A 13,166-nucleotide genomic window follows, 5' to 3' on the forward strand; every position below is an offset into this window, starting at 1 on the left:
TCAGCAGCTTTCTGCTGGTTGAAAGATTGGCTGCTTCTTGAAAACACGGATGTTTTAGATCTGGAAGGATTTAACAACGCTTTCGGATGGCATGCATATTTGTGGTATGACAAGGTTAAAATTCATAAGGCTTTCAAGAACCATATTGTCAGGAAAGCAGTGTTCAATGTCTGGACAAAATATAAAGACTTATTGGAAAATAAGACCCCAAGGTGGCTATCACCAATGGAAGCTAAGGCTCGGAAAAGACTCAATATGGAGGCCAAATAGCCGAAATATTTGGAAATAATAGAAAAAAGATGGAGATAACTGGAGGTTGCAGAGTATGGAGAAAATAAAAGACAAAGTGCGAGATTGGCTACATTATGCTCAGATTAAAGAAGTTTTTAAGTTAGATAAAAAGATAGGATTCCAGGTGGAAAAATCAAAGTTAGAAACGGAATTGTTAGAACCTAAAACTAAGGTACTTTCAAGAATGTATAATTTGCTGCTAAAATGGAATACGCAAGATGAAACGGTCAAATCAGCTATGATAAAATGGGCACAAGACATTGGGTACAATATCATGTTTGCTGACTGGGAAAGGTTATGGACCACCGGTTTGAAATTCACGGCATGTAATGCCTTGAAAGAAAATGTTATGAAAATGATATATAGGTGGTACATGACCCCAGTCAAGCTTGCAAAAATATACCATTTGTCTGACAATAAATCTTGGAAGTGTAAAGAAGCTGAAGGAACGTTCTTTCACCTCTGGTGGACTTGCCCTAGGGTTAAGGCTTTCTGGGAAATGATATATAATGAGTTGAAAAAGGTATTTAAGTATACCTTCCCTAAGAAACCAGAGGCCTTTCTTTTGGGTATTGTCGGCCAGAGGGTGTTAAAGAAGGACCGAATATTTTTTCATGTATGCAACAACAGCAGCAAGGATACTTGTCGCCAAGCACTGGAAAACTCAAGATTTGCCCACACTGGAAGAATGGCAGATGCAACTGATAGACTATATGGAACTGGCAGAAATGACCGGCAGAATCCGAGACCTGGGAGAAGAGGCCGTGGAGGAGGACTGGAAGAAATTTAAGGACTATTTACAAAAGCATTGTAAATTGTATGAATGTTAAGAAAGATGTAAGATTAATAACAATATGGCACCATTAAACTAGTTAAAGGGAATATTAAGATAAATGGAAAAATTGGATAAGATAAATTTTGGATAAACATGAAGCTAAAGTTTAAGTTTGTAAGGTTTGGGTAAAATTATCTGAAATTAGGGACATAATATTGGGAAACTTTAATTTAAGAATTGATACAAGGTAATAAATTGCTCGGTAAAGCTCGAAAATTTGGAACGCAGGAACGAGAGATGTGAGGAAGTCCAAAGAAGTGAAGAAAATATGGTCATTGTAAAATTATTTTGTTTGTTTTTTATAATGTATTGAAAAATTCTTAATAAATATTATAAAAAAACGAAAGCACATCAAAATGCAAGTAGATAAATAGGTACCACTCCGGCGGGAAGGTAAACGGCGTTTCCGTGCATTGCTCTGGTTCGCCAGAAGCAGCTTAGTCATGCTGGCCACATGACCCGGAAGCTTTACGCCGGCTTCCTTGGCCAATAAAGCGAGACGAGCGCCGCAACCACAGACTCGGTTATGACTGGACCTAGTGGTCAGGGGTCCCTTTACCTTTAAAGGCATTTAATAAGTGATCCCCGATAGGTTGGAATATGCCTGCTACTTTGATTTTCATGATGAAAGAAAGGTGGGATATAAATGTGATGGAATAAATAAATGCACCAAGCTTCCATAAACACTCTGCATTAGCCCTACTGACTGCATTAGCCCTACTGACAGGAGATGTAGTCCAGACAATTTAGAGGGCACTAGTTTAGGGCTCCATTGATTTTCCGATATCATTTCGAATAACAGCCTTATTATAACAATGCCAATTTTATCCAATTAATGCAGGCTTCCTCAAACTCTGCCCTCCAGATGTTTTTGGCCTACAACTCCCATGATCCCTAGCTAGCAGGACCAATGGTCAGGGATGATGGGAATTGTAGTCTCAAGACATCTGGAGGGCCGAGGTTGAGGAAGCCTGAATTAATACAATTATTAAAAACAAAAAATATATACTGAATTATACATTTTAGTTAAAGTGGCCTCCTCACGTGCTAGATTTGATGGCTTCCTCTTTGGTTTTTTATTTTGTTTTCTGCATTCCAAAATCTTGGAGAAGAAAGCTTTAAGGGACTCTTATTTGGCCTATAGAAACACTGGCCTAAATTATCTACTTCCAACTTATTTAAAAATTTACAAAGAGTACAAAGCCCTACTGGCTATGAAAAAAAGACAGTTTGAACAAAACTCCTGGTCCCTGTTACTGAACACTTCACTAAATAATGATGTTAAACTGTTCTGGCTTTATCTGTATTCTGTCAAATGTTATAGCCAAATAACCAGAAAAAAGGTTATTTAGAGAGCCATTTAGGTGTTATCTTGTTTTGCCAATGCTGGCTCATAACACCACTTTTTCTTTTTTCTTTTTTGAGTAATTCCATAAAATTATATATCACTGGAAAGATAATTTAATGAAGAATGTAATGCAATGACTTTAATGAAGGATTATTTATTACAACATAAATAAGGAGGGCATTTGTCAGTGTGTGATGTGATTGCTATCAAGTTGGTTGGGTTTTTTGTTTTGCTTTTTGTTCTTTCATTTAGTGAGCTTGTAAAGAGCAATAAAATTAAAGAGGTGACTGGTCACCCAGAAAGGGATGTAAAATAGTACTATTAAGTGAACAAGGCTACAGTTATGAAGAAATTAGAAGATAATTTTACGGTATTACTCCTAAAAAGAGTGGTGTTATGAGGCATCAAACCTTGGAAATACACTTTCTCCACAGTTTTGGCTACTAGTGTAGTTGATCTGAGAGGTCAGCACACATAAGAAGCCACAGCTTCCAGATTCTTTTTGGGATGTCATTGCTGTTAAAGTGGTATGACTGCTTTCAATGTGTGCTGAGGTTGTGACCTGAGTCCAATGTGTGCTATAAAAGCCCTTCCTCCACCTGCACCCATCACTATGGTTGTTTTGTCAGCTGTGAATCGAAAGGAGCCGAGATGTTGTTGGCATGCAATATTAATAATATTTTATTATGAACAAAGACAAGAAGGAGCACATGCTACAAAGGCACATTTGCAAAACAAACTGCATTCCTGATGACAAACAGTTTCCCCCATGAAGCCCTCTGACATCAAAATCAAAGGCTGTTAGCAAATGGCAGATCCCAGATAGCAAATAAGGATCAAATATTAGGTGAATATATTACATACTTCATGCAAAATGACCTGAGCACTGTTGACTTGTCGACATACACATAGAAGTAGACAGAAGTGCAACATCAGATAGGCATGTTGAGTGTCCTCATTTTAGGCCTTAAGATATATATATATGGCTACTGTGGAAGATCAACCAATTGGTAAACAATGACATTTCTGGATCACTGGATCATATTCTTGCTTTGTTCTCATTCTCTCCGAGTGTGTTAATACCGATAGCTGCTGTAGCTGTAGTTGCTGCTTGGCAGGGCCCGAGAGGAGAAGTTGGAGAAGTCGCTAGCATACAGAGCGCTGGCACCACCATAGCCACCTCGGGCACAGGGGTTGTACTGCTCAATGGCTAGAGGCTGGTCTGGGCAGTAGATGGCAGGTCCTGGGATGGTCAGAACGAAAGGTGGTGGCTGGATGGTCACTGTAGATGCAGGACACTGAGCATAGCACTGGTTGTTTCCACCACCACTGGCCATTTTTGCAGGATTGGAGGGTAATCTGAAACAACAGGATTGGATCTAGAATGAAAGCAATGTATTAAGCCCTTTGCAGATTTCAGTGTCCTGTGGGCCAGATGAGGAGACTTCACTGATTGCATCCAAGCTGTGAGTCAACAGTTCCCCACCCATATTATAAGAGCTAGAATAGGAGTAGAAAATGAGGTGTCCTCCAGCTGTTGCTGAAACACAACTCCCACCATCTTTGACTATTGCTCATGGTGGCTGGGGTGGATAGGAACTGGAGTCCAGCTACAACTAGATAGTCATATGGTAGAAAACTGAGATAGTAGAACAGAGTCACCACTTCAGCTGGAGATACTATTAGTGCATCATGGGTAATGTTTGTAGAGCTTCTTTCTCCCTGTAGTGCTAGTCTTTTTCATATTGGGTGTTGTATAGGGGAACACTGAAAAAATACAATTCCGTACTTGCACCCTGAAATGGTACTGTCCATCATTTGACTTTGTTGTCCTTACCTCATTCTGAAACCATAGCTCAAAATCTCTAAAGTGACTTGTGAATGAAATGGAAACAATGAAAGGCTGCTTCATTGTCCTATGTTTTCAAACTCCTACTTGCCCACCTCATTCCACAGCCATAGAGATGGTTCCTTCCAGATGTTTTGGACTCCAGTTCCAACTAGCCCTAGCCACTATAGCTAATGGAGAGGGAATATGGCAGTTGAGTCTGCAGCATCTGGAGGGAATATCGGTAAGAAAACCTAAGGGAAATAAGGATTTCATTTTTCAGCTCAGCGCTCTCTTACAATCATGTTATCTGCATCTCCACTAATGCTTTACTAAGAAACAAGGGAATCACAAAGACCTCATGCTCAACGTTCAGCTTCTTTGTATTTTTAACCATGCATGGATGCAAAACAAAGAAGTCCCTCTCCAATCATATGAAATGCCTCCATTCTTAAGATTCATAGTGCTCCTCTACGATGCCCTCCCATAGAAAGCCCCTAGTACTCACCAGTTCGCACAGGGACAAGCAGAGGATTGATCTGATAGATCACCTAAAGGATGAGCTTTATATACTGTTGGCTCCATAGCCTGGAGGAGCTGAGACACACCCATAGAGAGTTTCCTAATCCGTTGTCATATGGAAGATGCCTCAACTGATTGTAGATAGTTACCCCTCCCTGTTGGTGATTACAAGTCGGCGAGTAAGGCGATAAAAGAAGACCCTCCCAGGTAGTGACAGATTCTACTTGGGTCAACGTGGTGTGGTTGCTATATACGTTACACCCTATAGATTGTTTAAATATTATGTCTCTATAGGGATAAATCAATGAACAATGTTTCCAGTTGACACACCAATGAAACACTTGGTGTTGGGTCATCACGACAGCATGACATTCTGGTGCATAGAGGAATGTATGAATTGCCTCTTGCTCAGTCCTTTACAGAGCAGACCAGTGGAAATAAATCAAATCAAATTATGCTAGGCATAGTTGTTGATTTCAGCAGGCCTACTCCTACTCTGAGGACGTTTTTGGAGACAACCATAATATCATTTATATCTCACCTTTTCCTCCAAGGAGCTTAAAGTGGCATATATGGTTCTCTGCCTCCTCATTTATCCCCCACAACAACCCTGGGAGGTAGGTTAGACTGAAAGCCAATGACTGGCTCAAGGTGAGTTTCATGGCTGAGTGACAATTTAAACATGGGTCTCACAGGTCCTTGTCAGACACTCTTAACCACTGTACTGCACTGATGCTTGATCTTTCTGTATTTCCAGGTTTGCGTATTACTGCAGCAACATAGTGAATCTTCAAGGCCTGTTTGAAATTAACAAGCAAGGGCCTTCTCTAATCACAGCTGAGACAGAGCCAGTGGCGTAGCGTGGGGGGTGCAGGGAGGCCAGCCGCACCGGGCGCAACATCTGGGGGGCGCGCTCGCACTCGCAGCTCTCTGCCCCTACCTGGCTCACTCACTCTCTCTCACTGCAGTGCTGGCTGTGCGAATCTGATCCGAGCCGCCGGGTCGCCGCACACTGGGAGGGGGTGGGTGCCAGGCATGCGGTGCGGAGAGAGAGCGAGGGACTATCTGGGGGAGGGACAGTGCAGCGGCCGCCCAGCGCAGCGCTGAGTGCAGGAGAGAACCACACCAGACCAGACCAGGCAGCAGCAAGAAGAAGCTGGCAGCGGCGGCAGGTTAGGGGTTAGGGGGCGCAAATTACTTGCCTTGCTCTGGGTTAGGGGGCGCAAATTACTTGCCTTGCCCCGGGTGCTGACAACCCACGCTACACCACTGGACAGAGCTCCATAGGTTCTCTTGTGAGGTGCTCCCACAGATAAGACACTATTCCATGTAACTGGCAATCTGATTTAATTTACAAGTGGACATCCCAACAGTAGCTCTAAAGTAGATCTTATGGCAAACTTTTCTGAACTTGGTGCCTACTTTATGCCAACTGTATAGTTTTATTTTATTTGCCCCCAAGACATTGGTACATATAGAGAATGGATGAATGGAGGTGGGAAAGTGAAATGATTTTTTGACACAGCATTAATTTTCATGGGCAGTGATGAAAAATCAAAGACAACAAATTCCTTTTCCAGTGCAGGTGAATAGCAGGTCAGTGAATAGTTTTGGGTGGACTCAACACAATCATACCCTTTTGGAATCATACCCTTTTTGGCAGTCACAAAAGGAAATTGAGGGCAATGGAAATGGTGGTTATTTTTCAAGCAGTGTTGATAAATATTTGGAAATGGAGATGTAAGATCTGCTGAAAATGTTCACACAAAACTGTGAATAGTGTTGGCTTGGCTCTATGCAATAATGACTTTTATTTTTCTTTAAAAAAAGTTCAGACAAAATGTGCACAGAATATATTGTGATCTTGTTTATATTTAACCTTGGCAGAAGAAGATTAAAAAGATTGCAGAAATCTTTTTCTTCAGATAGATCAAAAGACTGCAGTCCATTAGATCATTGTTGTTACCCCACCCCCTCACCCCTCAAAACACTCAGATCCATCTTGAAATGAAAGCTGGGGGGGGGAGAGTGATATTTGGAGAAATTATCCCTTCACCATACCCTTCCAAAATGTAGCAGAACAAGTTCCCATGATTATTGGCAACTTTCCTAAGCAAGTTAGTTAAGTATCACTTTAGAAAGGATTAAGGATGCCAGATTATCTTCAAAAGGGAGGAAGATGGATTCAGTTTATGGGTGATGCCCTAAAAGTGAATAGGAAAGAATTAGGACAATTGGGTTAGGTCATATTTGTGGGGGGACGCGGGTGGCACTGAGGTTTTACCCACAGCGACTTGCCGATCACATGGTCGGCGGTTCGAATCCCCGCGGCGGGGTGCGCTCCCGTTGCTCAGTCCCAGCGCCTGCCAACCTAGCAGTTCAAAAGCACCCCCGGGTGCAAGTAGATAAATAGGGACCGCTTACCAGTGGGAAGGTAAATGGCGTTTCCATGTGCGGCTCAGGCTCGCCAGAGTAGCTTCGTCACTCTGGCCACGTGACCCGGAAGTGTCTGCGGACAGCGCTGGCTCCCGGCCTCTAGAGTGAGATGAGCGCACAACCCTAGAGTCTGTCAAGACTGGCCCATACGGGCAGGGGTACATTTTACATATTTGTGTGAGTTGGGGGGTTAGAGCTTTTTCTTCAGCCCATATGCACTGATGAAGAAAGTGTTAGGTTATAGTTCCATTCCACCTTAAAAGGGTACAGGCATGACTGTTGTGTGTCACATGCCTGTTTACTTCCAGCACAGATCTGCTGGGAACTTCCGTTTGTATATAGCTTTTGTGTTACTGCTGTTTTGCTGGAGACGAAGGGAAGCAGACATGTTTCCCTCTGTTCCTGAACTATGCTGAATAAAATGCTGTATATTATGCTTACACATTTCTCTGTCCACCTCTTCTGCTGTGAGAAGATTTACACACTCTGCTGATAGATTGTACACGGGTCTCTAAATGTATCTGAGGCTCATGCCACTGATTGATGCTGTTTCCAAGGGAGACCAGTGATCGTCCAGCTGCCGGCCGGTGGCTGGAGCCAACTGGGGGCCTGCCTGATGCCCCCATCTCCCTGGCAGTATCCCAACAGAAAGACCCTATGAACAGTTAGGACACTTCAACGGGGCACTTCAGTCAATAGCAGCAAAAACATGAGGAACCTTAGCATGGAGCTTCTGTGCTGGACATGTCGATAGGAACTGGAGACAATGGCAGCTTTAAAAGTCCTGTCCAACCTCACACCTCTGAAGGCTGTTTTTCCTCTGAAACTCACCTTTTGCTATACCCTCTAACATTCCTCAGGTGAAAAGAGGGATACTTCTGACTGCAATGTGCTTTATGTGGGGCTACCTTTGAAGGTGACCCAGAAACTACAACTAATCCAGAATGCAGCAGCTAGACTGGTGACTGGGAGCAATCGCCGAGGCCACATAACACCATTCTTGAAGATCTACATTGGTTCCCAGTACATTTCCAAGCACAATTCAAAGTTTTGGTGCTGATCTTTAAAGCCCTAAATGGCCTCAGTCCAGTATACCTGAAGGAGCGTCTCCACCCCCATCATTCTGCCCGGATACTGAGGTCCAGCGCTGAGGGCCTTCTGGCAGTTCCCTCGCTGCAAGAAGCCAAGTTACAGGGAACCAGGCAGAGGGCCTTCTTGGTACTGGCACTCACCCTGTGGAATGCCCTCCCATCAGATGTCAAAGAGAAAAACAACTATCAGACTTTTAGGAGACATCTGAAGGCAGCCCTGTTCAGGGAAGCTTTTAATGTTTAACAGACTATTGTATTTTAATATTTTGTTGGAAGCTGCCCAGAGTGGCTGAGGAAACCAAGCCAGATGGGCAGGGTATAAATTACTGTTGTTGTTGTTGTTGTTGTTGTTGTTGTTACTACTACTACTACTCCTTCCCCCTGCAACTGACCCTCCTCGACCCCCACATTTCTGTCCCATGCACCACAGATCATTTCCTTTCAGAAGAAGGGCAAGTGCCACCATCGCAATGCCTATGGGAACCCTCCACAGTCCTGGGAAAACCCATTAATCCTGATTTCATTTCATTCTTTGGCAGATTTATAAAAAAGAAAAAATACACGCTAATAAAGAAATTTTAGAAACAGGCATATATGGATGCACAAAGCATTGTTGTTGTTGTTGTTAAAAATAAAGATTCTTTGTTCCATTCTCCCTTTCTTCCCATCCAGGATGGCCCTGCCTTCTGCCTGCCCCTCAGAGCTGCTGCATCATGCAAGGCTGGGTCTCAGTGGTGGTAGTCCTTCCTCCTTCTTACTTGCTCTCCAGCAACAGCTGCAAGCTGCCCAAGGAGGAAGGCCAGCAGAGGTGGCCACAGAGAAGCCACGGGGCTGCTCCCTTGCAATGGCTACTACTACCATCGCTCAAGACAAGCACCAGCTCATCCTCCTCCCTGAGCTCAGTGGCTGCGGCTCTGGCGGGGGAAATAGGGACATTCCGGGATCAAATCAGAAGCTAGTATGGCTTTTGTCATTCCAGGACTGTCCCTGGAAAATTGGGACACTTGGGGGGTATGCTTTTACTAGAATTTACAGCGTGGTCCATCTAGCACAGAATCTATACTGACTGCCAGTGGCTCTCCAGGGCTTCAGACAGGATCCTTTCTCAGACCTACTTGGCCACCTTCAGCATGCTAAGCAAGCGCACCACAACTGAGCTGTGGACTTTCTCAAATAAGAACATGGGACGCTGTCTACACAGTTGAAGGTTGCAACTTCAAAGGACCTTTCAAGAAGGAAATGCCGGGAAAGACGTGTGCTTGAGACCTTGGAGGTCCTCTCATTGTCAGAGTAGAACATGGCACAGATCTAGTAGCCCTCCCTGCATTGCAGGACTACAACTCCCCTCATCCTTGACCATTGTCCTTGCTGGCTGGAGTTAAAGGGACTTGGAATCCAAGAACATTGATGAATTACAACTCACTGTCTGGGATTCTTCGTGGTGTGCAATATGTCTCTATGCATGGAGAGATGCATCTTTCCTCCATGTTTCAAGGGAAGGATATAGATCAGTGGTAGAGAATTTCAAATTACCACAAAGTTCAATTCAGGGGATCCCCAGTTACGACTGGGATAGATCCTGGAGACCCCAAACTGTCAGAGTAGAACAAAGTCAAGGAACCAGTGGACCTACAGATATTGCTGTAATTCATCTCTTCTCATCCCCACCATTGATCTGTATTGGCTTAAGATGATGGGATCTGAAATCAAAGTACATTATTGAACTACAGCTCCCATCATTCCTGACTATTGGTCATGCTGGCTGGGGCTGATGGGAATTGTAGTCCAACAACATCTAGAGGGATGCTCAGGTTCCACATCTGTGGTATATAGACTCAACTCTTCATTCAAAGTTGGGGGAAACCAGTTGCTCTCCTGATGTTGCTATACTACAACTCCTCTGAACCCTGACTATTGGCCATTCTGATTTTGACTACTGGGACTTGGAGTTCAAGAACACTGATGAACTAGAATTCATGATCAAGGATTCATCATGGAGATCATTGTGTCCCTATGTATAGAGAAATCTATTTCTTTTCCATGTTTCACAGGCAGGACATAGTTAGTAGAGCACCTACTTTGCAAGCGAAAGATCACAACGCTCAATTCAAGGCATCTCCGAGTGGAACTGGGAAATTGATATAAGGGTGCTTTCAGTGTATGGTGTGGCTGTGATGAGAGTAATTGCAGCATAAAACCTTTTCTGCTGTTCACACCTACTACAACTTTACCAGGTATGAATTGAAATGAGCCAGTAAGTTGTTAAGATGCAATATTAATATTTTAATATGAACAAAGACAAGAAACAGCACATTCCACAAAGGCACATTTGCAAAACAAACGGCATTCCTGTACACAAACAGCTTTCCCCATGAAAATCTCCCAAGGTGAAATTGAAGTCTGATAGCAAATGTTGTATCCCAGCAGGACTAGCTTAGCCCCCCTTTTCTAACTGCAAATAACAATTAGACACAGCGGAAGCTCAATTGTTTCGTAAACAATGACATTTCTGGATCTCTATTACGTCTTCTGGTTTGTTCTCATTCTCCCACAGTTTTAATACCGATAGCTGGTGTAGCTGTAGTTGCTGCTTGGCAGGGCCCGAGTGTAGAAGTTGGAGAAGTCGTTGGCATACAGAGCGCTGGCACCACCATAGCCACCTCCATAGCCACCTCGGGCACAGGGGTTGTACTGCTCAATGGCTAGAGGCTGGTCTGGGCAGTAGAGTGCAGGCCCTGGGATGTTCAGGACGAAAGGTGGTGGCTGGATGGTCACTGTAGATGCAGGACACTGGGCATAGCACTGGTTGTATCCACCACCACTGGCCATTTTTGTTGGATTGGAGGGTAATCTGAAACCATAGGATTGGAACTAGAATTAAATCAAAGTTTTAAGTATCTGCTTATTTCAATATTTTGTAAGCAAGATTTTTGAAGTCCCGGTATATTGTACCCTGGCAGTTCTGCAGCTCAAATAAACAAGGGCTAGAAGAGAGGTAGCCAATGCCATGCCTTCTAGATGTTGTTGCATCACAACTCCCATCATCCTCAACTAATGGTCCTAGGTGTGACTGATGAGAACGGAGTCCAACTACATCAGGAGGATCGCAAGGTGAAGACAATACTGAGCTACTGTAGATTGACCAATGGTGCAACTCAGTAGATGTTCATCTATATGTTTATTTGTGTGAGCATCTCTAGTATTTACTTTTTCATGCAGTTTCAACCATCTGATAGAGCTACACATGCTGGAAAGACGAAATGGTAGAAGAGATTCACCACTTCACATGGAGGTACTAATTTTTACAGGAAATCTCCCTGCATACAGAACATTAGTGTATCAAGCAAAAAGTCTATAGATCTTCTTTCTTCCTGTAGTGCAGGTATTGTGCATGCAGGCTTTTACACACACATACACACCATGGGCACCATAAAAAAAAATAATGATCTCATACTTGCATCCTGAAATGATGCATTTTTTTCCACCTTCCTATATCCCCACCTCATTCTACAGCCATAGACATAGATCCTTTCAGATGTTCTGGACTCCAATTCCAATCTGCCATAGTCGCCATAGCCAATGCACAAGGAAGATGGCAGTTGGGTCCACAACATTTGGAGGGAACACCTGAAAGAAACCCTTTGAGAATTTGAGGAGAGTTTTTTATCTCATCAATACCCTACCTTCACTGTAGCTTCTTCTCCACTAGGATTTCTTTTGAGTAAAGGAATCACAGAGGCCTCTGGTTCACATTTGGCTTTCTTGTTTCCTTAACCATGCATTCCTTAACCATGCATTCTACACTACCGTGGGGTAGTTGCATAGGAAAACCTCAAAAGTACCACAAGCAAATGAGATCCCCCCAGTCTTAAGGTTCACAGAGTGCTTCTTTATGACAACCTCCCAAAGAAAACCCCTGGAACTCACCAGTTCTTGAAGGGAGAAATGTCTCAGAAGAGGATCAGTGTGAAAGACTCCCCAAAGGAGGAGCCTTTTATACTCTAGCTCTATAGCCTGGAGGAGATGAGACACCAATTTCCTAACCTATTGTCATATCAGGGACACCTCAATTATTGTAAACAGTTGCATTCCCTGTTGGTGATTACTAGCCAGCTAGCAATCGAGTTTGATGACCCTCCCACGTAGTGAGAATTAGTTTCTCTCTCACTTAGCACAATATGCTTTGTATATATGTTACACCCCATGAATCCTTTTGATCTTACTGTTCTGATGGGATAGATAAAAAAATAAGACATCCAGTTAACATTCCAGTAAAGGCCATTGAGTTGGATCATTGGCAGTCTGGGATTCTGCTGCCTACTGAAATGTATACCTCGCCTCACCTACCAAAGGTCCTACTCATTGGAATGAATATGCATTGCAATCGTGACCAATCTGATTGAACTGACAGATGGGCATCTCAAGAAGGCCATCAAAGCAGAACTTAATGTACAAAAACAAATCTCTATGAAATACATGGAGAAGGTGGTCCATACATTATCCCAACTGTATTCCACTGACTTCATTTGGTACAACACGGCAGCATCTTTGTTCACAAGGAGCTGTTGGCTCTTCAGCCAGACTCAAAATTGTCAAAGATGGGGTGGATGGTTTGAGAGAGTATAGGACATTGCCTTGTCTGAGCAATTAAGCCATGAAAGGAAGCTTCTGTGAGGAGTTATGAAATAAGACCATTTTGATGTTGCATGTTCTCTGTTCATATGCTTTAAAAATAAACATGACACACTGCACAGGCCCCCAAAGAAACATGCCTCTAGGTGATGGGGATATCTGATTGATATGTGACTCTTTTAT

General features: G+C 43.3%; 2 long non-coding RNA genes across 2 annotated transcripts; both read right to left on the reverse strand.

The window, feature by feature from the left end:
• Nucleotides 1-3,128: 3,128 nt before the first annotated feature.
• On the reverse strand, nt 3,129-5,052 carry LOC309358723. Its single transcript, XR_014163518.1, has 2 exons — nt 4,811-5,052; nt 3,129-3,833 (listed from the first exon to the last, which is right to left on the reverse strand). It is a non-coding gene; the product is annotated as an uncharacterized lncRNA (long non-coding RNA).
• A 5,558-nt stretch (nt 5,053-10,610) lies between these two features.
• On the reverse strand, nt 10,611-12,539 carry LOC309358716. The gene is made up of 2 exons (XR_014163511.1): nt 12,279-12,539; nt 10,611-11,202 (listed from the first exon to the last, which is right to left on the reverse strand). It is a non-coding gene; the product is annotated as an uncharacterized lncRNA (long non-coding RNA).
• Between the last annotated feature and the right edge of the window lie 627 nt (nt 12,540-13,166).

Source organism: Podarcis melisellensis (assembly GCF_964234715.1).
Source record: "Podarcis melisellensis genome assembly, chromosome: 16".
NCBI lineage: Eukaryota > Metazoa > Chordata > Lepidosauria > Squamata > Lacertidae > Podarcis > Podarcis melisellensis.